Below are 23,607 nucleotides of genomic sequence, written 5' to 3'. Positions count from 1 at the left end.
ATTGTGTCTTTGAATTTATATAATGAGAGAGTTTCGATAATTTGTAGGGAAATTTAGAATTATTTTTAATAGATTAGCATTTTTATATGTATATACTGTGGGTACACATGATTTCTGTAGGTAATCGCGGGCCGCATAAAACACTTCAGCGGGCCGCATGTGGCCCGCGGGCCGTAATTTGCCCACCCCTGCACTACATTCAAAATATTTCTTAGTCATAATTTTGGTAACAGTGCAATAGACATAGCCAGATTTTTATAACAACTCAATCTGATTTACCAACTTAAAAAAAGAGCATTTACATAGATAGTGTTCTAACTAGTTGATATATATATAAAATTAAAAACCCATTAAGCCATTTTTTCCAAAACAAATTATAGTAGTGTGTATGGTCGTATATGTAGATATAGTTTATAGCCATAGGTCACTAAATCTGGGTCAAAGTTTACATGTTTACTACTTGTACAATTAGTTTTTTATTGAAGTAGGAACAATGATTCTAGAATTCTATTAGGTGAAGAAAAATTTGGAACAAACATTTTTTTTATGGCTTTTAGAATAATTGGATGTTATTTAGGATTTAATTAGTTTAAAAAATTTATAACTAGCAGAGCTGAAAGTTTTATGCATATTTTTCAATTAGTCATAAATACACTATTGCTTGTAATTTTTAATGGCTTCATTCTCCATTAATATATATATATATATCATGGGCGTAGCCACCCGAAATGAAATCCCTTTTTTGGGGTTCAAACCCCCCCCCCCCCCGAAATGATCGGAATTTAGTGAATGATTTTTTGCTTTGATTTTGTTTATTTTAGGTGAGATTTTAATACTAAACCATCACTTGCCCCAGCACAACCAATGGGGTCTTGATTTTAAAACCCCCTGCCAGGGGGTTTTGAGTTTAAAAACCCCTACCAGGGGAATTCGAGTTTAAAAAACCTTACCAGGAGTTTTGAGTTTAAAACCCCCTACTAGGGGTTTTGAGTTTTAAACCGCTTACTTGGGGCGTTTGCAGTTAACTCCCCCCTCTTCTATAAAACAAAACAAAAAAAAAATGCAAACAAAAATCCCCTAATTCCAAGAGCACAGTTAAGGGAGATTTTGATTTTAAAACCCCCTCCAAAATTTACGATAAACACCCTCTTCAATATAAAAAAAAAGCTAATTAGGCACTCAAAATGTTATGAGCGTAGCTAAATGGATTTTGACATAGTTTTGAGTTTAAACCCCACTTCAGCGGGGTTTGAAGGTTAAAAATACACCTTTAATAATAAAAACAAAGCAAATTATACACTCAAAATGTTATGAGTGTAGTCAAAGGGTTTTAAGTTTAAACACCCTTCCAGTGGAGTTTGAAGCTAAAAAGTACCTCTTCAATATAAATAAAAGCAAATTACTCACTCTAAAATCTATGAGCGCAGCCAAAGGGGTTTGAGGCTAAAAAAATACATCTTCAGTGTAAGAAAAAAAGCAAATTACGCACTCAAAATGCTATGATCGTTGCCAAAAGAATTTGAGTTTAAACCCCCATTTAGAGGGGTTTAATGCTAAAAAATACCTCTTCAATTTAAAAAAAAAAAGCAAATTACACACTAAAATTATTTGAGCGTAGCCAATCCAATCCAATAGTTTAAACCCCTCTTCTACAGATGGAGTTTGTTTAAAGTTAAAACCCCTCCAGATGGTTTTGAGTTTAAGATCCCCCTACAGAGCATTTTGAGTTGGAAAACCCCCAACAGATGATTTTGACGATAAAACTTCTCTTTTCGATATAAAATCTAAAGCAAACTACAGTCACTTAATTCCAAGAGCGTATTCAAGAGAGGTTACACATTTCTACCAGTGGCGGGGCTCCATTAATAAACTGCAGTGAATAGTCATCTGCTGAAATGGAAAAACACTAAATGTGGCTCAACAAAGATGGCTAAGACAGATTTTAGGAGTCAGTTATAGAGATCGGGTTTAAATCAAGGAAATCCTATGCCGAACTGGGAGTCGACCCTTTAGCAAGATTGTGAGAGAGCGACGCATGAGGTTTGCGGGACATATTTTCCGACAAAATGAATTACGCATAAGAAGAGTTGCAATGATATTCTAGTACAACTTGACGCCACTTATTCATTGAGGTCCTCATGGCAGGTGGGAAGAGGCTTCAGACATTACCAGTGACAGATTATTATGGAAACAGCTTGACGTCAAATGCTCCGAACGGCGCGGTAGGGTCTGAGTCAGTAAGAATAGTACATTTGGTATTTGAAATAAAACTTTTAATAGCAGGAAAATGCACTGTAGAAACCTCAGCATATGCATTTTGTTGGCTTTCAATATCAGAAATAGTGCTTGGCGGCGGGACTTCGCCCCGCGCTGGGGGAGCTCCTAGCGCTCCCCCAGACCCCCTTGCTAGTATTGGCGGAGAATCTACAATTTTTCCACTAACTCATGGAAGAACCTATTCTAGGGCACAATAAACGTCTTCCGAAAGAATGAAGGGTCAGAATGCAATAAAGATTATGTACACACACACACACATAAATACATATAAAAACTAAATTTCGCGGGGGGGGGGGGGGTAAACATATTTACCCCCCCCCCAAACTTCCTCCCTCCCCGAAAAAAAATCCTGGCTACGCCCATGATATAAATATATATTATATTATATATATATAATGCATACTGCATGGTATCTTTAAAAAAAACTAAAAATAAATTTTAAAAATAGGTATAGAATCTAGATGTAAATACAAGTCGGTAAGGATGTCAGTGTGTAGGCTCAGGGACTCACTATTGTTATTTTTGGTTTAGACTGACTCACTCACAGACTTAACTTCTATCACCCATTATAGGCCTATAGGCTACTAAGTAATAAATGACACTCTCAAAACTGTATTGACTCTTTCATTAATCGCTTATTTAACTCATTTTAATAGTATAGGATGTACAATGAAATTGTCAAATGTGATGAAAAGAGAAATATATTATCCAAGCTGGCATTATCATTCAAACATCGTGAGCATAAGTTTATACCGGAAGTATCTCGGCTCACATATAGAAGTTGAACGAAACTTATGCTTAGTTACCCTTAGTGTTGGCAGTCCTGTATGTATATATAGTCTATGTGTATTATCAAAACACCTCTTTTGCACACCATCGTATGTAGTCAATACACACCTCACTGAAATTGCTGAGACTTTTTGATACAATAGTGTTCATTGTTATTCTCAAGCCTTCTTGTTCAGTATTTTGTATGTATGTTTTTTAAATCTTATCTATAACTAGTCTTAGTCTTAGTTTTTTTTAAATATTCTAAGTGGTAATCCAATAATCGGTAACTTATTTAACTAGACAAGTCTAGATCTTTTTAAAACTTCAATTTCTGGTAAGTCTTAATTTAATTTTTTTTCTAGCTGAATAAGAATCGATAGTTTCAGCATATAAAATTATAAAATTGATACGCACCTTTATTTTGTTTTTCTGTCTTTCTGATTATTTTATTTCTTTGTTTTTGTAGGCCTTATTTGTAAAAAAAAAAAAAAAAAAAGAGGTTTAGATTGTATATTATTGCTATTTTGGTTTATGGTAATCTGGCCTTACAGTCATTGGCGTCATTGGGTAAAAGGGGCGGATGTGGGGGTGAAAACAGTGGAATGAGTTTACTTTGGCAAAACAGACAATTTAAAAAAAGGACTCAAGCTAGATACTCAAATATTTCCGCAAGTTTAATTTATGTTTATATTGGCTTTTATCTTATTAGGCTATTTCTTATCTATTTTCCTGATTCGAATGTTTCAATAGGTATGTGTTGTCAAGTCGACGCTAAGTTGATCTTTTTTATTCTTTAAGAAAAAAAATCTGTTTTATTTGCACTGTAGTTATTTAGAAACACCTTTGAAAAAGAAATGCTATTTGCGGATGATAAAACTTCAGTCATTAGTGTTTCACTTCTCTTATGCCTGCATAGAATTATTCATGAAAACAAGCTGGAGACGATTCATGAGTTCTGCTACGTGGAAATCACAGTTCAAGATGATCTGTCAATAGTGCACTATTTCCCACTAATAGGCCTACTAATACTGATAATACTCGCTCTATCTACTTTAGAGGTCTAGACTACAGCTCGAGAATATAGAATATTTTTAGAATCTAGAGCTAGAATAGATCTGGAATATATATAGTATCTAGAGCTAGAATAGATCTAGAATATATTTATACTCTAGCACTAGACTAGATCTAGATTTCTAGACTAGTTTTAGTACTCTATATATCTATATCTAGAACTAGTATCTAGACGTAGAATCTAGACATATAATCTAGATCTAGAATATAATTTGTATGAAGGTAAATCTTAAAATTAGTAGACCTAGAGTTATGTCAACATTATGATCAGGGTTAAATGTAGACTGGTAGGTGTACTACTGGATAATAATGCACGATGCAGTTCACTTTAAATTAACTGTTTACATAAAAAATATCTGCACTCCTTAACTGTAAGAAGATAAACTATTTCCTTAATAATTTGAAGATGTACATTTTTTCAAATTGTTTAATACATTTAAATCTAAATCTGGAGGCGCGGTGGCTGAGAGGTAAAGCGCTTGGCTTCTGTAACGGGGACCGGGGTTCGAATCCGGGTGGAGACTGAGATTTTTAATTTCGGGATCTTCGGGCGCCTCTGGGTTCACCCACCACTAATGAGTACCTGAAAAAGTAAAGGCGGTTGGTCGTTGTGAAGGCCACATGACACCCTTGTTGACAGTAGGCCACAGAAACAGATGACCTTTACATCATCTGCCCTATAGACCACAAGGTCTGAAAGGGGAACTTTACTTTAATTTTTTTTTAATCTAGATCTACATGTGGCCTCTATTGAGTCTAATTTAGACATAAGTATGTGAATCATGAAGTTATGTCAAAACAACGTGCTATCATCATCATCATCAAACTCCATTAGAGTGAGGGCTTGAGAGGCTCAAATCCTCTCTTACAAAAGCCCTGGACAGAAACCCTGCTGTCTTGCGTAGTGCATAAATGTCGCCATACAGGTAGAGAATTTTTGGTTTCCCAGACCTGTCGAAACGGAGATCAGCAAGTCTGGGGCAGTCATACAGAATATGAGGCACGGTTTCCTCTTCCTCCCCGCAGCTGGGGCACCGTGAATCAAAATTTGGTCATAGCCATGAGAAATATGAGCCAACAGGACAATGGCCTGTCATGCACAAATAATAGCTTGCTCAGGCCTGGACAGCCTCCACCACGGGGAAGTGCGGTCAGGGCGCCTCATGCGCTCTCAGACTCCACGAGCTTTTTAGGAATTGTCCCAGCACTCAAACCACTTTTCCATTTTTTTTTAAATTATAGCCAGAGCATGATTTAAACTTACAGCCTGTTCAGTGGGTGGAATTCGCCCTCCCTGGTGGGCCAAGGAGTCTGCAACAGTGTTGCCAGTCAAACCTATGTGACTCGATACCCACTGCATTATTACAGGGGTGCCATAGCTTTGTTTTATGTTGTGTGAAGCCATGATGACAGTGTCGATATTGGGAGGCCATGGTCCGGGGCTTTGCAAAGCCTGTAGTACAGATTTTGAGTCAGTGACCACAACAATCTGTGTTGCCCTCAAATGTCCCTCGCCGAGTTGAGAGTCAATGAATTAAGGCTTCAAAGACTGGCATGGTCTCCTCATCGAAACTGCAAACACTACCACATGGTCCAAAGATTTTGACTGAGTGAGAGCCAAGAAAGTCGATGTAGGCACCATAGCCTGCTCTTCCAGAATCTATCGATGCCGACCCATCAGTGTATGCAAAAATAGCTCTAAGTTTGAAGGTATTAATGGTCTCCTATGCTAGAATTTTAAGATCGTAAGATGAACGACTTTGCTTAGTGGCATTTGGGTCTACTAGTTTCAAACGTATGTCTGGAGTCGTTGGGCGACACGAAGGGGGAAGGGGATGAAAACGTTGAATGTTTTGTCGGTTGGTAGAGAGGCCAACTTTTTCAGATAGTCTAGTGGCATGATGCATAAAAGACTGTATCTGAATACGTCTTCTGCATCTCCAACCATCCACTAGTTTTCTAGCTGGGAGGTATTTATCCAGCCTTTTATACCGCTCATAGCAGGAAAGTGCTGACCTTTTCCTCCTAAGGTTTAGTGGACCTACATTAGCCATTATTTTAGCCGCATTTACTGGACTTATTCTAAAGGTTCCACAGACAAATCTTAGTGCTTGAGACTGTATTTTATCAAGTTGTTCAAGAGCAGTCCTAGAGCCATAAATTTGCCCAGGTATCTGTAGTCTATTTGTGGTCGGACTGCTCCTAAATACAGTGATCGGAGCATGTCTGCTCGTGCTCCCCACTTCGTGGATGCCAGCTTCCGCACAATGCAAAGTTTCCCTGAGGCCTTTCTTGCAACATCCTGGATGTGCTCACACATTTTTAGTTTGCGATCTAAAGTTAAAGGTACTTGGGTTGCTTTTCCATGCTGAGAGACACTCCGTTGAGGGAGAGCCGGAAAGGTTGCCCGAGAATGCCAGTCCCGAGCGTGAACAGAGAATAGACCGTCTTGGAGGTGTTTATTTCTAGCCTCCATTTGTTGTGTGTATGAACAGAGCGTATGGAGATCTTCTTGTAACACTTTTTGTATAGAGGTTGCGCTCCTTCCGGATTTCCAAAGGACAATGTCATCAGCATATAGCAGCTTTTGGCATTTTAGCTGAGCCGGTAGGTCATTTATGAAGGCCGTGAAAAGGGCGCATGGCAGGACGGAGCCCTGGGGGAGGCCGTGCTCGATGGTCATTTCCCCTGAGACTTCTCCGTAAATCCTTGTTCTTATTGTACGCTCTTGTAGGAAGTCTCTAATCCAGTAATATATCCGTCTCCTCACCCCCACGGCTCTTATCTTATGAAGCATACCAGGCCGCCATACTTTATCATATGGCTGTTTTAAGTCAATGAAGACTGCGTATGTGCTTTCGGTCCTTTGGAATCCATCTGCTACGCTCTGCACAAAGATGTTGACTTGGTCTATAGTGGACATTCCAGCCCTGAAACTAGCCTTTTCTGGAGCTATAAGACGGGCACTCTCAAGGTACCAAACCAGACGCCTATTTACCATTTTTTCAGCCATCTTTCCCACACAAGATATGAGTGAGATGGGCCTGTAACCCTCAGCAGTGGAATCATCCTTTCCCTTTTTTGGTATAGGAATAATGGTGGCACGTTTCCAGGCCCTGGGCAGATGACCAGATGTAGGCCCAGCATTTTCAAGATTTCTTAGAAGACTCCAGGCCTTAGAGCTATCCCTTAGGTTTAACCTTGCACATGTGTTGGTCCAACGTTCTCGTTTTTCCCTGTTAACAGACGTTTTGACTAGTAGGCTAAGTCTGTTATATTTCTGCCTGAGTGTTGGATTGTTTGGGTTCTTTTGGACCTTTTGGTATGCCCTTTTCCGAACCACAACAAATTTGTTGATATCAGCCGTCCAAAAGTTTTTGAATTTTTTACAGGAGGAGGAATAAACTTTTTAGCCATGCCCAGAATAGCTGTTGTTATTTGACGGTATACAAGGTCGACAGAGCTAGACTCTAGATGGATTATTTCAAGGGCAGCTGTCTCATATCCTTTCAATTAGCCTTACTATAGCACCACTTTCGTGGTTCTTTGGTGGTCTTGGTGCTGATTTTAGAAAGAGTGGCAGTCAGTAATATTGGAAGGTGGTCACTACCAATATCGCCTAGTACTTGATAAGTTATGACAGATTCCAAGTTAGCAGAAACTAAAGAAAGATCTGGTCGTGATAGTGAACCACTGCTAGCATGCAGAATAGTAGGAGGAGAGTGTTTATTTCGCAAAAGCAAAAAAGGTTAGTAGATTTGCACAGGTCATGAACTTTTTTACCAGACTGATCAGTGTCATCATAGCCCCAGGAAGATGAATGGGCATTTAGATCTCCAGCTATGATAGTGTCTGGTTATTGTTTCTATGACATCTAAAGCCAGTTTTTGTTTTGGTGGATTATAAACATTGATGCACTTGAAACATCTATTATTTTTCCAAATTTCTAATACCAAAGTGTCTGTCCTCCCCTGACTCAAGTATTGAGACACTTCTAATCGCTATAAAAATGTTCGTTTTTTTTTTTTACTTTCAACTTTAAAAAACATTTAAATCAGTATTCTATTCCACGAGTTAGTTCATTAATGAAAAATCTATTTTGAAATTATTCATTGATACTTGTTCCATATTACCTAAGATGCAAAATTTTTTGTACCAATGCGCGAATCTATGAATGAAACTTGATTTATTAATGAAGAAATCTGTGACCTTTTTAAAAGACTTACCTTCCCTAAAGATTTTCATTTTAAAAGTGGTGTATTTTTTTTTTAAATCACCTTGCACATATAGTTTTAATAATTAGATCTAAACGGGACGGACGGGAGGACAGACGGGCGGAGAGACAGGCCACACAAAACTAATAGCATCTTGTCTTATCCCCTTTCGAGAGCCGCTAAAATTATCCTTACAATTTGAAATTAAACTCACCCTAAACAGCGGTGAACGACATTTTTAGTCAAGACTAGTAAAAGTTAGAAAAATGCTAGCATGATGTAATAATGTAACACTAATTTCGTTTCATCAAAAAAAAATGTATAAATTTAAGTCTGTAGTGCAAGTAAGTTATACATGTTCTGCATCTGTCCAGCATGTCATTCTTTCGTCATCCGCAGCTGCCTTAGTCAGCTGAAGAGTCTATAGGAGTTAGCACCCCAGCTTCAAGTGTATCCTGATTATCTTGGTAAGTACGAAATTACAATATTTGTTCATTGTTTTTTGGAAGCCTTAAGTTCTGAAAATACCTGTATAAAGAACAAAGAGCAGGCTCAGATTAAAGCCATGAGATAAAAACCAATGAGTAGAGTAACAATAGTACTGAAATCACTAAACGTACAGACACTCTAAGCAGTGGTGTCACTAGGGTCGGTGTCACCAGGTGTCACCTAAACAGCGGTGAACGACATTTTTAGTCAAGACTAGTAAAAGTTAGAAAAATGCTAGCATGATGTAATAATGTAACACTAATTTCGTTTCATCAAAAAAAAATGTATAAATTTAAGTCTGTAGTGCAAGTAAGTTATACATGTTCTGCATCTGTCCAGCATGTCATTCTTTCGTCATCCGCAGCTGCCTTAGTCAGCTGAAGAGTCTATAGGAGTTAGCACCCCAGCTTCAAGTGTATCCTGATTATCTTGGTAAGTACGAAATTACAATATTTGTTCATTGTTTTTTGGAAGCCTTAAGTTCTGAAAATACCTGTATAAAGAACAAAGAGCAGGCTCAGATTAAAGCCATGAGATAAAAACCAATGAGTAGAGTAACAATAGTACTGAAATCACTAAACGTACAGACACTCTAAGCAGTGGTGTCACTAGGGTCGGTGTCACCAGGTGTCACCTAAACAGCGGTGAACGACATTTTTAGTCAAGACTAGTAAAAGTTAGAAAAATGCTAGCATGATGTAATAATGTAACACTAATTTCGTTTCATCAAAAAAAAATGTATAAATTTAAGTCTGTAGTGCAAGTAAGTTATACATGTTCTGCATCTGTCCAGCATGTCATTCTTTCGTCATCCGCAGCTGCCTTAGTCAGCTGAAGAGTCTATAGGAGTTAGCACCCCAGCTTCAAGTGTATCCTGATTATCTTGGTAAGTACGAAATTACAATATTTGTTCATTGTTTTTTGGAAGCCTTAAGTTCTGAAAATACCTGTATAAAGAACAAAGAGCAGGCTCAGATTAAAGCCATGAGATAAAAACCAATGAGTAGAGTAACAATAGTACTGAAATCACTAAACGTACAGACACTCTAAGCAGTGGTGTCACTAGGGTCGGTGTCACCAGGTGTCACCTAAACAGCGGTGAACGACATTTTTAGTCAAGACTAGTAAAAGTTAGAAAAATGCTAGCATGATGTAATAATGTAACACTAATTTCGTTTCATCAAAAAAAAATGTATAAATTTAAGTCTGTAGTGCAAGTAAGTTATACATGTTCTGCATCTGTCCAGCATGTCATTCTTTCGTCATCCGCAGCTGCCTTAGTCAGCTGAAGAGTCTATAGGAGTTAGCACCCCAGCTTCAAGTGTATCCTGATTATCTTGGTAAGTACGAAATTACAATATTTGTTCATTGTTTTTTGGAAGCCTTAAGTTCTGAAAATACCTGTATAAAGAACAAAGAGCAGGCTCAGATTAAAGCCATGAGATAAAAACCAATGAGTAGAGTAACAATAGTACTGAAATCACTAAACGTACAGACACTCTAAGCAGTGGTGTCACTAGGGTCGGTGTCACCAGGTGTCACCTAAACAGCGGTGAACGACATTTTTAGTCAAGACTAGTAAAAGTTAGAAAAATGCTAGCATGATGTAATAATGTAACACTAATTTCGTTTCATCAAAAAAAAATGTATAAATTTAAGTCTGTAGTGCAAGTAAGTTATACATGTTCTGCATCTGTCCAGCATGTCATTCTTTCGTCATCCGCAGCTGCCTTAGTCAGCTGAAGAGTCTATAGGAGTTAGCACCCCAGCTTCAAGTGTATCCTGATTATCTTGGTAAGTACGAAATTACAATATTTGTTCATTGTTTTTTGGAAGCCTTAAGTTCTGAAAATACCTGTATAAAGAACAAAGAGCAGGCTCAGATTAAAGCCATGAGATAAAAACCAATGAGTAGAGTAACAATAGTACTGAAATTACTAAACGTACAGACACTCTAAGCAGTGGTGTCACTAGGGTCGGTGTCACCAGGTGCGGTTAGCTTCAGAACTTCAGGGTGCAGCCCCCCCCCCCTCCCCCCAATTTAAAACTTTCCCCTAAAAATAAAAATAAAAACTTTCTTAGTCTTTTTAGCCATCATATAGCTAATTACCTACATTCGCTACATTCATTGATAGCTGTCAATATGCTTCGAATGTACTATTATATTACGCTTTTTATGACTGAATCAGTAGTTATTACATGCATTTAAATGCAATATCATGATAGACTAAGCTTATTTACATTGTTAGACATTGTAATGAAATAACAAATAATAGAAAACCACTAAATTGGCAGCGGGGTATTTCTATTCGGAGGGGGGGGGGGTATGGTATACGCAGAACTGTAAATATGCGTGAACGGTATACGCAGAACCTATTGCGACTTGACGGCTTTTGTAAGTTTGTCTGCTGGGTTGCACGAGAAGCAAAAAAAAAATAATAATAAAATAAGTAAATCTAGAATCTAGAACAATAGATCTATTTCACTTAATTTATTAACATAATCTACAAACCTCAATTATAATATATTAAAAAGTAGCTCTAGCTCTACTATATTACCCATATATTCATACAGATTTTAATATATAGATTTAATTACACCAATAAAGAGATGTAATTTAGATCTTTAAGGTTTTAGCGAATAGCGTTATACTATAAGGAATCTGGGTTTTTCTAAATTCTGATAGTTGGTGTTAATAGTAAAATAGCACCTACCTAAATAAATCGTTAATAGAGCGCAAATACCTATATTGATTGTAGTATATATAGGTCTGGGCCAGAAGCGGCATTAGGGGGTGGCAAGTGGGAAACCGCCCAAGGCTCAACGCCTGAAGGGGACCCCGCGATAGAAGATTCCCTTGTCACCGTCAGGTTCGAAAACCAGACCAGTTCTCATAAACTAGGACTTGTTGCTCAATATTTTGAAAGCCTTTTCCTGCATCTATGTGATACCAATTAACAAGTAAGCTCTTAGCATGACATTTCGAATTACAAGTTCAGTGTCGGTGAAGTTAGCTTTTTATGATCTGTACATTCTAAGCGGCTATCACTGTTAGTTCACCTTGGTATAAAATAAAACACGTAACCGAAAGTAACCTATCGAAATATTTTACTTCGTAAATAAAGAGTCATACAGCTCTGTTATGTCGAATTGCAGTATAAAGTTGTTCGACATGATAGCTACTGGAGGCCAATAAGTAAAAGAAAGCTGCTCCGACTGTAAACAACTTGATAATAAAATTCAGCAGCACGAGGTTTGGGGATAGCATCGGGCAGGATATGAACCCGAGACCATTGAGACGATCGAACAACAGTTCGGCGCGCATACTGCATGGCCAGGCAGTCATCCATACTTAAAATTATGAGTCAGTGTGATTGGATTAAACTCCAATACCCAATGGGAAAGTTCCACTTTCAGACCATGTGATCTAAAAGACAGATTTGGCCTACGGTTAAGCAAAGTCAGGTACCCTTTAGAACTGGGTGGACTCAGGGGCGCCTTAAAAATCTCGAAATTCAAAATCTCAGTCTTCACCGAGATTCGAACCCAGGACCCCAGGTTCGGAAGATAAATGCTTAACCACTCAGCCACTGCGCCAAATAATACTGCAATGAATAACTTGATGCTAAAACAAATTACAAAAGAAAAACTTCATTCGTGAGCAGTTTTAGCAAGATTTATAGCGATTGTTCAGTACCATTCCAAAAACAGCGCATATCTTGGGAGAACAGAGAAAGCTTATGCAGCTAACAACGTTCAGTTTTTAGACTTGGTTGAGATGCTTGGCGAATTCGACCCAACCATTCAAGAACGTCTTCAACGAGTTAAGAACGCCGAGGCTCACGACCATTATCTCGGATCTAGGATTCAAAACGAGCTTATGGACCCATTGGCATTCTTTCCCGTTTTGCTCGACTACACGTTTGATGTTTGCTACAAAGAGCAGATGTCTTTTACATATCGTTTTGGGTGCGTAGGCCTATCAGATCCAGAAGTTAAAGCTGAGAGCTGGTGTAGTTAAAAGTCCAGTACTTAAGTACGGTAGTATGTTTTGTAACTAAAATAAGGCCTACAGCGTTAGGGGTGGACGATCCCGTTAGCATGGCGTGGTACAATATATATATTATATTGTCTACCCTTAGGGTTCAGAGGGCCCCGCATATGACATTCGCCCAGGGCCCCGCGCACTGCTGGGCCCTCATCTGGTCTGGGGTCTCAAAAAAATGGGCTTCATTGTCATATGAAAATTTTTTGAGATGAACCATAGTCGTTTTACAACTGAAGAAGGCCAATGATAAACCAGTGATATAGGTATTTGGTTGCATATAAATTACGTCACTTCTTGTATAAAAAAATCACTTTTGTAATATCTTTTACTGAAAATTTGAGCTATTCGCGTCTGACACATATAATTTTATGTGCATTAACAAAGGCCATTGTTTCGATAAGCCGGATCTCTATCCCCAAACTTTAATTTTTCCATACTCTGAATATATTTATGCAAATACTCCATCAGTATTTTTTTTTTCAGGAGAGGGTGTACTAAGGGAGTGGTATAAATTTGTAATATACATTATAATGTTGTTATTGAGAGCAAAATAATCACTATTACAAAAACAAAGTCATCAACTTGATAGAAAAATATTGTCTAAAAAAATTATTTCATATTTTTTATTAAAAAAAAAGTTTCTGCGGGTGTAAGCACTCTTCATATGAAAAGAATTGCACCGAATGTTCTGTAAACAAAATCAAATTTAAAGGGAAACTCCGATGGTTTTGACAATCTTTGATATAATATGTGTTTTGATTTACAGATAATGAATATATGATTCTTTTTTTTTTCTTTGCAATAATAACTTTGTATTTGATGTTTTTCTGACGTAATTTTCCTGCGCATCCAAAACAGTCAGACATTCACCGGGTTTCTATGTGACGTCACAAATGTGTTTTAATCTATTGACTTATTGTATAACGGGAGACCATACAGCAAAGTTAACTTTCTCGTAAAAGAAATATATCTTGGCCTATGCAGTTAGATCTAGGATCTTGTAAGCAAAGAAAAAATGCGTATTAAAAGTAGATTTACATGCTTGACTAACCACGGCAGTCTGTATTGTCTCTCCAGACCACTCAACAAACACTATCGCTGGGTTGTCTTGTCATGACCGACTACACGTAGTCTCGACTAGCCTTACACTGACCAGTTTGTTCGAATCAGTCAGACACACGATCTATTTAGGCCTACTTCTTGGGACAGAGAGAGGCTTAGATGAAAATGTTACTATTTTGTCGAGCTGATTATCCTAATGCTTTTAGATCTATCTATACATATATAACTGTATCATAGCTCTGGACTTGGCCGTCACTAAGCTTAACAGCCTAACAGCTACTGTAAGAATGAAGCGATACGATTGGTCCAATCTAGTTTCCCTTTCAGTATTGTTGAGGGAAGTGACGTATGGCTAACCTAAAAAGAAAATATCAAAGAACCCCGTTTTTTTTTTAGACGTCAAGAATTTACAGTCTAATTTATTAAATATAAATGTTTCTAAGCATTTATATAAAAAACGGTAAAATGTTTACTATTACAACTTTTTACGCAGAATTTAAATATGTCAATAACTCAAATTTGAAAAACTATCGGAGTTTCCCTTTAAAGAGTCCGTTGTCACGGATGAATGTGTGTATGTATGTATAATCTATTTTTACAATCTGCGCAAATGACCGGAAGTGTGTTTTGTTGTCAGACTGAGTCCAGCTGGTGTGATATGCAGTAAAGCTGATTAAAGTTGATGTGTTTGATCTTGTGGTTTAATTGTTTGATTTCGTTAACTACGACTGAACCAGGGACACCTAGAGACGTAGCGAGACCTAAGGTAGTTTCTAGACAGTTATAAGTAGATAGAGTTATATAATAGGAAAGCTGTGACAATATTTGAAGGCTCGTTTATCTAGTTACTTGACTTAATCTTGGAAGACATTAGGCAGAACTGCGGTTCGCCATTGTGAAAAGGTCAAGGACAAAGAAGGTCGTGAAGTGTGTGCGCTCACGTGCAACGGCGGGAAAAAACTAAATCAGCCGAGACGAAACTAGGTCAGACACAGTGACAAAGTAATTTGTTTTGTTTTATTTGATGCTACACACATAAACAAAATGGCAGAGAGATGAACACAGTTAATAGCCGATGGAAAAGAGATGGGATTGTCGGGGACAGCTGTACAGGAGTGGGTGAAAGAAAGAGCTGAAGAAAGAGAAGACAAGAGAGTGTGAGGAACGCGTTAAAGAGAGGGAAGTGAGAGCTAAAGAGGCAGAAGCTGGTCTCTCTGTCTGACGACAAAACACACTTCCGGTCATTCGCGCAGATTGTAAAAATAGATTATACATACATACACGCATTTATCCGTGACATCCGTTATATTTCTTTTATAATTTCACTATTAAGGTCGGAATCACCGGCGAAGATATTGGTGGATACGGATCTCAAAAACGACTCTAATGATTTTCCAAGAAATTTGAAAGTTGATGTATATCAGTCGGAAAGGAACTGCTAGCTCCCTGCCTACAAAGGGAAATTTCTAGTTTGACCGATATAATTTTTAAAGTATAAGAAAATCTATTCGGCTAAAGGTCTAGAAATATTTATCTTGAGCAGATTACGATTTCAGGTATAACCGAATAAAGGCACTATTTTGACTATTCGTTTCAGAATTTAACGAAATAATGTTCAAGAACATTTTGGGCACCGTGTTCTAAATTTAGATATAAAGGGCTATTATTGGAATTGTTACAAAGCCTTGAAAATTGTCGTTTCCTTAAAATTGATATTTTTTTGCTTTAAGTCATTAATTAATAATTGCTTTTTAAATTAGTAGTAAATTTATTTAGAATACGTGGTCATTTTTATGAGATACTTCTTACCATGCTATTTTGAAAGAGATTTCCTTGTATTTTATCAAACTGAAATACAATTGTAAGTTAAAATAATAAACTTTCAACATATTTCTCTTTTGAAGGGCAACATCTGTCAGTTTCTGTCAATATTGTCATGGCAGATGCGTTTGGTAGCAATTCGGACAGAGGAAATCAAGGTATTTTGTTATATTTGATTTGTTATTTTGATGAAATCGTAAGGTGCTTACACGCATTGGATGGGGCGAGGGACTGCGCAACTTGTAGAAAAGGGGGAAATTTTGTTAGCTAATTACTTGCGGACATTAAGTCAGTAAGTCAATTGTCCTGAAAGACAAGATAAAACTTTGGACATGTGTTACATCAACTTATAAAGGGCATACACATCTCAAACGTTATTTCCATTCGAAGAGTGACGATCACACAATGATCCATCTTACACCCACGTACAAACCGGTTTTAGAAACAACAAAACCCGAAGTACATCCAACCAGTCATGGTCTGGACGCTTTTTATACAGCTACAAAGTTGTCTAGACTAAACAGATCGGGACAACGTCACTGATATAGATGAACTTACCATAACTGTCAATTCATATATTCAGTTCTGCAAAAACATTATTATACCTAAAAAGGAAATAAAATAATTCAGTTAAAATAAATCTTAGATGACCAAAGAAATCAAGAAAGCTATACTATATCAGAAAAAAATGTTCAAGTGCAGTTCTTCTAAATTCAAATCAGAAAAAAAACACTTTAAAAGCAAATATTTATGTAAAACAATTGAAAGTTTCTTTTTAAAATAATTATACCCAAAGCTTGTTGTGCTGGCTTGAAATAACAGATAACGTTGTGTGACTTAAAGGGGAGTTAACTATGTTTGGGTAATTGTAAATACAAAAGTGATTCATCTTAAGAAGGTTATAGAAAGCAGTGATAACCAAATTACGACCCGCCGGACAGATCTGGCCCGCGGCGTATTTAAATCCGGACCGCCGAAAAATTGGCACAAAGAGTAGAAAATTCCTTCTCCCCCCCCCCTCATAATGTATTTTACCTATGTTCTAATGTATTGGTACCATGACATTTAACATTTATACTTGTACGTTTATGAAATGAGAGAGTTGAGGAAACTACAAGTGGAATTTAGAACCTACCAGGAAAAGTGAACGTATTTTTTTTCTTGTACATGATAATAAGCCAACATATTTGTTTTGCAAAGACAATGCGGCAGTTTTTTGCTTTTGTTTGTTTATTTAAAAGCCATTATAAAACATATATTACGGCAATCTTGCTTTGAGCCGCGAATAAAAAAGATTTAAAAACTACACCTAGAAATCGAGGATCGATGGGAAAATTTATCAAAAAGAGACAAGAAAATGAGTCATTTGCTTACATTTTAAGTAGAGAAATGAAAACATTTTCTGGCGCATAAAAAAGATACCTTTCACATATGTCATTTATAATTTAAGTACAGTAAGTAGTAAGTACTACGTCCCCTGGTTTTTTAGTAAAATTGTTTTAGCCAATTTCTTTTCGTTTTTGTAACCCAATTATAGCCAACTCATTATTAGCATAAATGTTACTCGGGGACAGTTATATACAATACATCTCAAACTATTTTAGCCATACCGCTACTAAGTAGCAATAAAGATCGCATAACATTGGTGTTCTTTAAAACAACCATATCTACATGTAACACGTAACTAAGTGCCAACTGATGTATGTTGCTGACAATAGTAGATGTGTACGTGAATTAAATGATTTTCACTGCTACGTGTAAAACAAAAATCTATTTATTTCAACGTATGTCAGTGTATAGATCACGACTGCCATAACATAAAGAAAAGCCACTACATTGTAACGAAAACAGCTATCTAGACTATTTCTATATTGACAACAGCTATCTAGACTATTTCTATATTGACAACAGCTATCTAGACTATTTCTATATTGACAACAGCTATCTAGACCTGACTATCACCATATCGACAACAGCAAATTAGACTATCACTAAATCGACAAAAGCTATCTAGACTAACTCTATGTCGACAACTATTGATAACAGCTAGCTAGACAATCACGATATCACAATAGCTACTTTGAAACCACTATATTGAAAACAGCTATCTAGACTATCACATTATCGACAACAGCTACCTAGACTATCACAATATTGACAAAAAATACATAGATTATAACAATATCGACAACAGCTACCTATACTAACACTATGTCGACAACAGCTATCTAGACTATCTAGACACGTTACCTAGTAGCGGGTATAGCTAAAAATATTCAATTAGAATTATAGCTAGATTTAGGTATTTAGATCAAAAGGTCAGTGTTAAGTGTGCTGCCACGTTCGTCCAGAGGTGTACTGGTCCCTTCTTGTACTGCCTAGGTTATTAAGTATAACCTCCAGGTATACAATTCAACTAATGTATGCAACAAAAGACTTTACAAAGTCGCAGGTAAACATATTTACATGGTTTATTTACATGAATAAAATAAAGGTGTAAATACATGGCCATTAACTCACAGGCCGACACAACAAAAAGTAAACAAAAGATACTCAAAAATAATATGGCACACAGCCCTAGTCATATGTTACATTATCGTCACATTCTGGTTATCAAAAATACAGGTCACAGGCCTCAGGTCAACACATGACCACTTTTGACCATTGGGTTACAAACTTCCGGCTTACACAGCCAACTAAAGGTCACATGCCTCAGGTCGAAATACGACCACTTTTGGCTACACTATGGTTACAGGCTTCAGGCTTACACTAGCCACTTTTAGCCAAAAAAAACAAACAAAATGGTCATGATGAACTATAGGCTTCAGGGAAATCTATGAGCCTACAAGCTTTACAGAATCCCACATATAGCCATCCGTTTGATAAAGCCCATCTGATGATTCAATACGGGTTGAATCCCTCAGAGACAAGGCTATAAAAAATATGTAAAGTCCATCTGATGATTCAATACAGGTTGAATCCCTCAGAAAAGGGTTACAAAAATATGTCACGTTTGGGAGTACCCCACGATGCAGAACATCAGGGTAAAAAAAAATATACTGCCTGGAAATCATTTGGGCTATATCTATTAATAAATACATTATATAAAATACAATAATACTAAAGACATACTTAGCCCAAAGATCTCCAGAGCAGGGCACACTTCTCCGAGTACCCCATGACACACGACCACTAACAGAAAAAATACTATACACAACACAGGTCAAGTGGTCAAGCTGGTAACTCAGGAGCAAGTGGCAACTAAACACAGTTTGCAAGGCCTTTTATAAACTACATAAGGGGAATCACTCCTAACTATACAAGTAATCAAAAATAGTTATTCCCCATTATGTCACAACAACACATACCTAAACTATCACAATATTGACAAAAGATACTTAGACTTACACTATGTCAACAACACATACCTAGACTATCACAATATTGACAAAAGCTACTTAGACTAACACTATGTCAACAATACATACCTACACTATCAAAATATTGACAAAAGCTACCTAGACTTACACTTTGTCAACAACACATACCTAGACTATCACAATATTGACAAAAGATACTTAGACTTACACTATGTCGACAACACATACCTAGACTATCACAATATTGACAAAAGATACTTAGACTAACACTATGTCAACAACACATACCTAGACTATCATAATATCGACAACAGCTACCTAGACTAACACTATGTCAACAACACATACCTAGACTATCAAAATATTGACAAAAGCTACCTAGACTTACACTTTGTCAACAACACATACCTAGACTATCACAATATTGACAAAAGCTACCTAGACTTACACTTTGTCAACAACACATACCTAGACTATCAAAATATTGACAAAAGCTACCTAGACTTACACTTTGTCAACAACACATACCTAGACTATCACAATATTGACAAAAGCTACCTAGACTTACACTTTGTCAACAACACATACCTAGACTATCACAATATTGACAAAAGCTACCTAGACTTACACTTTGTCAACAACACATACCTAGACTATCACAATATTGACAAAAGCTACCTAGACTTACACTTTGTCAACAACACATACCTAGACTATCACAATATTGACAAAAGCTACCTAGACTTACACTTTGTCAACAACACATACCTAGACTATCACAATATTGACAAAAGCTACCTAGACTTACACTTTGTAGACAACAGCTACCTAGACTATCACAATGTCGACACATCTCTTTAGAATATCATTATATTGAAAACAGCAATCTAGACTATCACGATATCAAACAGCTACGTTGACTAACTCTACGTCAACAACACATACCTAGACAATCACAATATCGACAACAGCAACCTAGACTATCACTATATCGACAACAGCTATTTAGACTATCATAATATCGACAACAGCTACCTAGACTATCATAATATCGACAACAGCTACCTAGATTATAACAATATTGACAACAGCTACCTTTACTAACACTATGTCGACAACAGCTACCTAGACTATCACAATATCGACAAAAGCTACCTTGACTATCACTATATTGAAAACAGCTATCTAGACTATTACTATATCGACAACAAGTCTGACTATTGTCACATTCTCAGTTGACATTGCCTGATTTAATGTTCACGTCATGTTAAGAGGTTAAAAGACACGTGGAATACCTGATGTAGAAAACAGGAAGTATAATGAATAAAGTTGACTTTTAGTTCAGTCAAGTCAGTCAAGTGGTATCCTTTGGACCGGGTGGTCAAGTAATATATTTTGGTCCGTGACTGACAGTAGCGACTTAGAAAAGTAGTGCAGTATTAACAGTTAGATAGTAACTTTTAGGCAGTTGATGCCAGTGATCTTTTTGAGACATGTATTTCTAGTAGTTAATCTGTATTATTCTGTACAGTGTTACCCGCTGAGATGCGGACGTGATTTGTAATATACTCTGGAGAGTTTAACGTATTGGATATTTTTGATACCGCTGTTATGCGGATATGATTTTCTTGACTTGTAGCACTAACAAGAATTTCAGTATTATTATTGTTGTTAAATAAACTTTGTGTTTTTCTGCTGAAACGGACTTAAGTCAATTTGTGGTATATATGTTTGTCACGTGTCAAGAGTACTCCAGGAAGCACGAACCCAGTATTCAACGACATTCGCATTATTCAACATTACACCGTTTAACATTTAACAACTAACACTATATCGACTACGGCTACCTAGACTATCACTATATCGACAATAGCTACCTAGAATATAATTATATCGACAACAAAGACCTAGACTATCACTATATCGACAACAACTACCTGGACTATCACTATATCGACAACAGCTACCTAGACTATCACTATATCGACAGCTACCTAGACTATCACTATATCGACAACAGCTACCTAGACTATCACTATATCGTCAACAGCTACCTGGACCATCACTATAACGTTAACAGCGACACAGACTATCAAACTATCATTATATCAACAGCTACCTAGACTATCACTATATCGTCAACAGCTACCTGGACCATCACTATAACGTTAACAGCTACACAGACTATCAAACTATCATTATATCAACAGCTACCTAGACTATCAAACTATCACTATATCGTCAACAGCTACCTGGACCATCACTATAACGTTAACAGCTACACAGACTATCAAATTATCATTATATCAACAGCTACCTAGACTATGAAACTATCACTATATGTTCAACAGCTACACAGACTATCACTATATCGACAACAATAACTGCTTTATTTGTCCCGTTGCACTTCTATTGTTTTGATTCATGAATAAAATATGTATTAAACGAAATAGAAACACGTCTCGACCTTCACCATTTTGTAAAGTTAGAACCAAGAAGTACAGAAGATTAAACACTATTCATGCTGGTACTCAGAAATACTTTGCTAGAGCAAAATTTTTTTTATATCTTATCATCTTTTATTACCATCCAACCAAATCTTAGAATAAAAATGTATATTATTTGAATATTAGCAAACATATGCAGGCGTGGATTTTAAACTTTCTGATAAAATAAGGAACTAGAAAGCCTATCACTAGAGCGTCGAAAAGATGTGTATTTTTTTGAGAAAACTTCTTGCATAGTTAATTTTGAAAATTAAATTTTTCGCTTTCAGAAAACGAAAATGTAGCCGTTGCATAGGAACTTTGAATGGTCTAAAATATTATGATGTCGGATTTTCACAATCTTTTCTAGTTTGCGAGATCTAACCGGGACGGATGGGCAGACTGACGGATAGACAGACCACATAAAATTAATTGCTTCTTTTCCGTTACGGGAGTATCTAAAAATTAGCAGATGACACAGCCATCCTCTATTTTGTGTTTTTTTACGAAAGTTTGTTCCTTTTAATAGTTGACACCTTTTACCCATGGTGTGTTCTAATTTTAAATAATCAGAAAACTAAAGGAATAATTATATATTTTAGTAAACATAAAAATCACTTTGCAGAAATTCAGACCAACAATCAAATATTAGACTAATTGCAAGAATACGCATATAATACATACTTAGGTACAACTATGAACAACAAACTAAAATGTTGTGAACACTGCCAAAATCCTTATACCGAAGAACATCAAAGGCTTTTCTTTCTCAGGAACTAGTAAAATTTACAATTGAAAAAACAATAATAAAACTTTTAAATATGCTACCATTAGTAGTCTGATTACCTTTGCCCTCATCTGCTATAATACTTCACTGGCACGATGTCAATCGAACATGGCTACCATCTATTGAAAAAATGTTCATATTGTTACGATTCTCTCTTTCCTAATCAGGCCTTCTGCAAACACTGCCCAACAACACAACACATCTAAAACATCAACTTGACAACAAGAGCTTCAATAAACAAAGTGGCGGTTTATTTACAATTACATCAACAACAGCCAATAAACACAATTGGCTACAGTAACTCCAAATGCTTTGCTACACTACAGAACTGCCTAACTAATCACTACAAGTCTCTCTAGCTCGTACAGCTACATTTTCGAGGACTCACTTCGTTGCACACAGTCCTTACTGCTTGCTGTCCTGGACTCTACTGTCCTTTCTAACACACTGTCTCCCGTCTGTAAAGGCTTTGTGGTCACATGACCATAACATTGGTCATATTGCGTGCATTAGCAGTAATGTCCGGTTGTCCCTTGTTCAAGAGCACTTGACCTGTGTGATTGGCCTGAATCATGTGTGTCAGTAGGCCGTACACACATTAACCCTTTCAGTCCGCCACTAGGGTTATAGCAATATATACATACATACATACGTCTTACATTCTACTTTATAGTATAGATTATTGTTGTAGAACTAATAATGAGATGGCCAACTGTAGTTATTGTGTAACTAAGTTGTTGTTTTTTCTTCATGTGTCCTGCGTGCCAAAAGATCATGTCCAGTGGTGCTTTGTAGTATATTTTTAATTGATTTGCTAAAATTTAATTTATTTTTCAAACATGTTTTCCCGGTATTTATACAACTGCCTGAAATTATTCAAAAAATAATAATATTTATTTAACTAATCTGTTTTTTATGATTGACAGGTTCAGACGAATCAACAAATCCCAGAGCACATGTGGAAGAAACTAATGAACCAGGTCCAAGTAAGATTAGCAAGCCAAGGCTGTTGAGCCTCTCCTGACATAACTTTACTCATTTAGAGCCCACAACTCGCCTTGCCCCTTCTACTGTTAGAGAAAATATTTCCACCAATATTTGAAGCCCCTTTTTATATTTCCATGACTTTCTGGTAACAATGGTTTAGTCCGGCCCTGCTATTTAGTGACGGGTGAATACTACTTATACCCCTCCCCCACCG

The 23,607-nt window shown here is 36.8% G+C and overlaps 1 protein-coding gene and 1 long non-coding RNA gene across 2 annotated transcripts in view; one reads left to right on the top strand and one right to left on the bottom strand.

The window, feature by feature from the left end:
- Positions 1–22,859, bottom strand: part of LOC106076995 (cholecystokinin receptor type A-like) — a 54,899-nt gene extending 32,040 nt beyond the window's left edge. Inside the window, exons 1-2 of the mRNA XM_056015792.1 lie at positions 22,466–22,859; positions 16,312–16,358 (exon numbers count right to left, since the gene is read on the bottom strand). The gene's annotated coding sequence lies outside the window, so the exon portion shown is untranslated. The remainder of the gene's footprint in view (positions 1–16,311; positions 16,359–22,465) is intronic.
- On the top strand, positions 10,394–23,394 carry LOC129923672 (uncharacterized). The gene is made up of 3 exons (XR_008775673.1): positions 10,394–10,616; positions 15,837–15,911; positions 23,333–23,394. It is a non-coding gene; the product is annotated as an uncharacterized LOC129923672 (long non-coding RNA).
- Positions 23,395–23,607: the final 213 nt, after the last annotated feature.

The sequence above is a fragment of the Biomphalaria glabrata genome, chromosome 17 (genome assembly GCF_947242115.1).
Source record: "Biomphalaria glabrata chromosome 17, xgBioGlab47.1, whole genome shotgun sequence".
Taxonomy (NCBI): domain Eukaryota; kingdom Metazoa; phylum Mollusca; class Gastropoda; family Planorbidae; genus Biomphalaria; species Biomphalaria glabrata.
The sequence above is the reverse complement of the archived record's forward strand: the minus strand, read 5'-3'. Positions and strand labels throughout refer to the sequence as shown.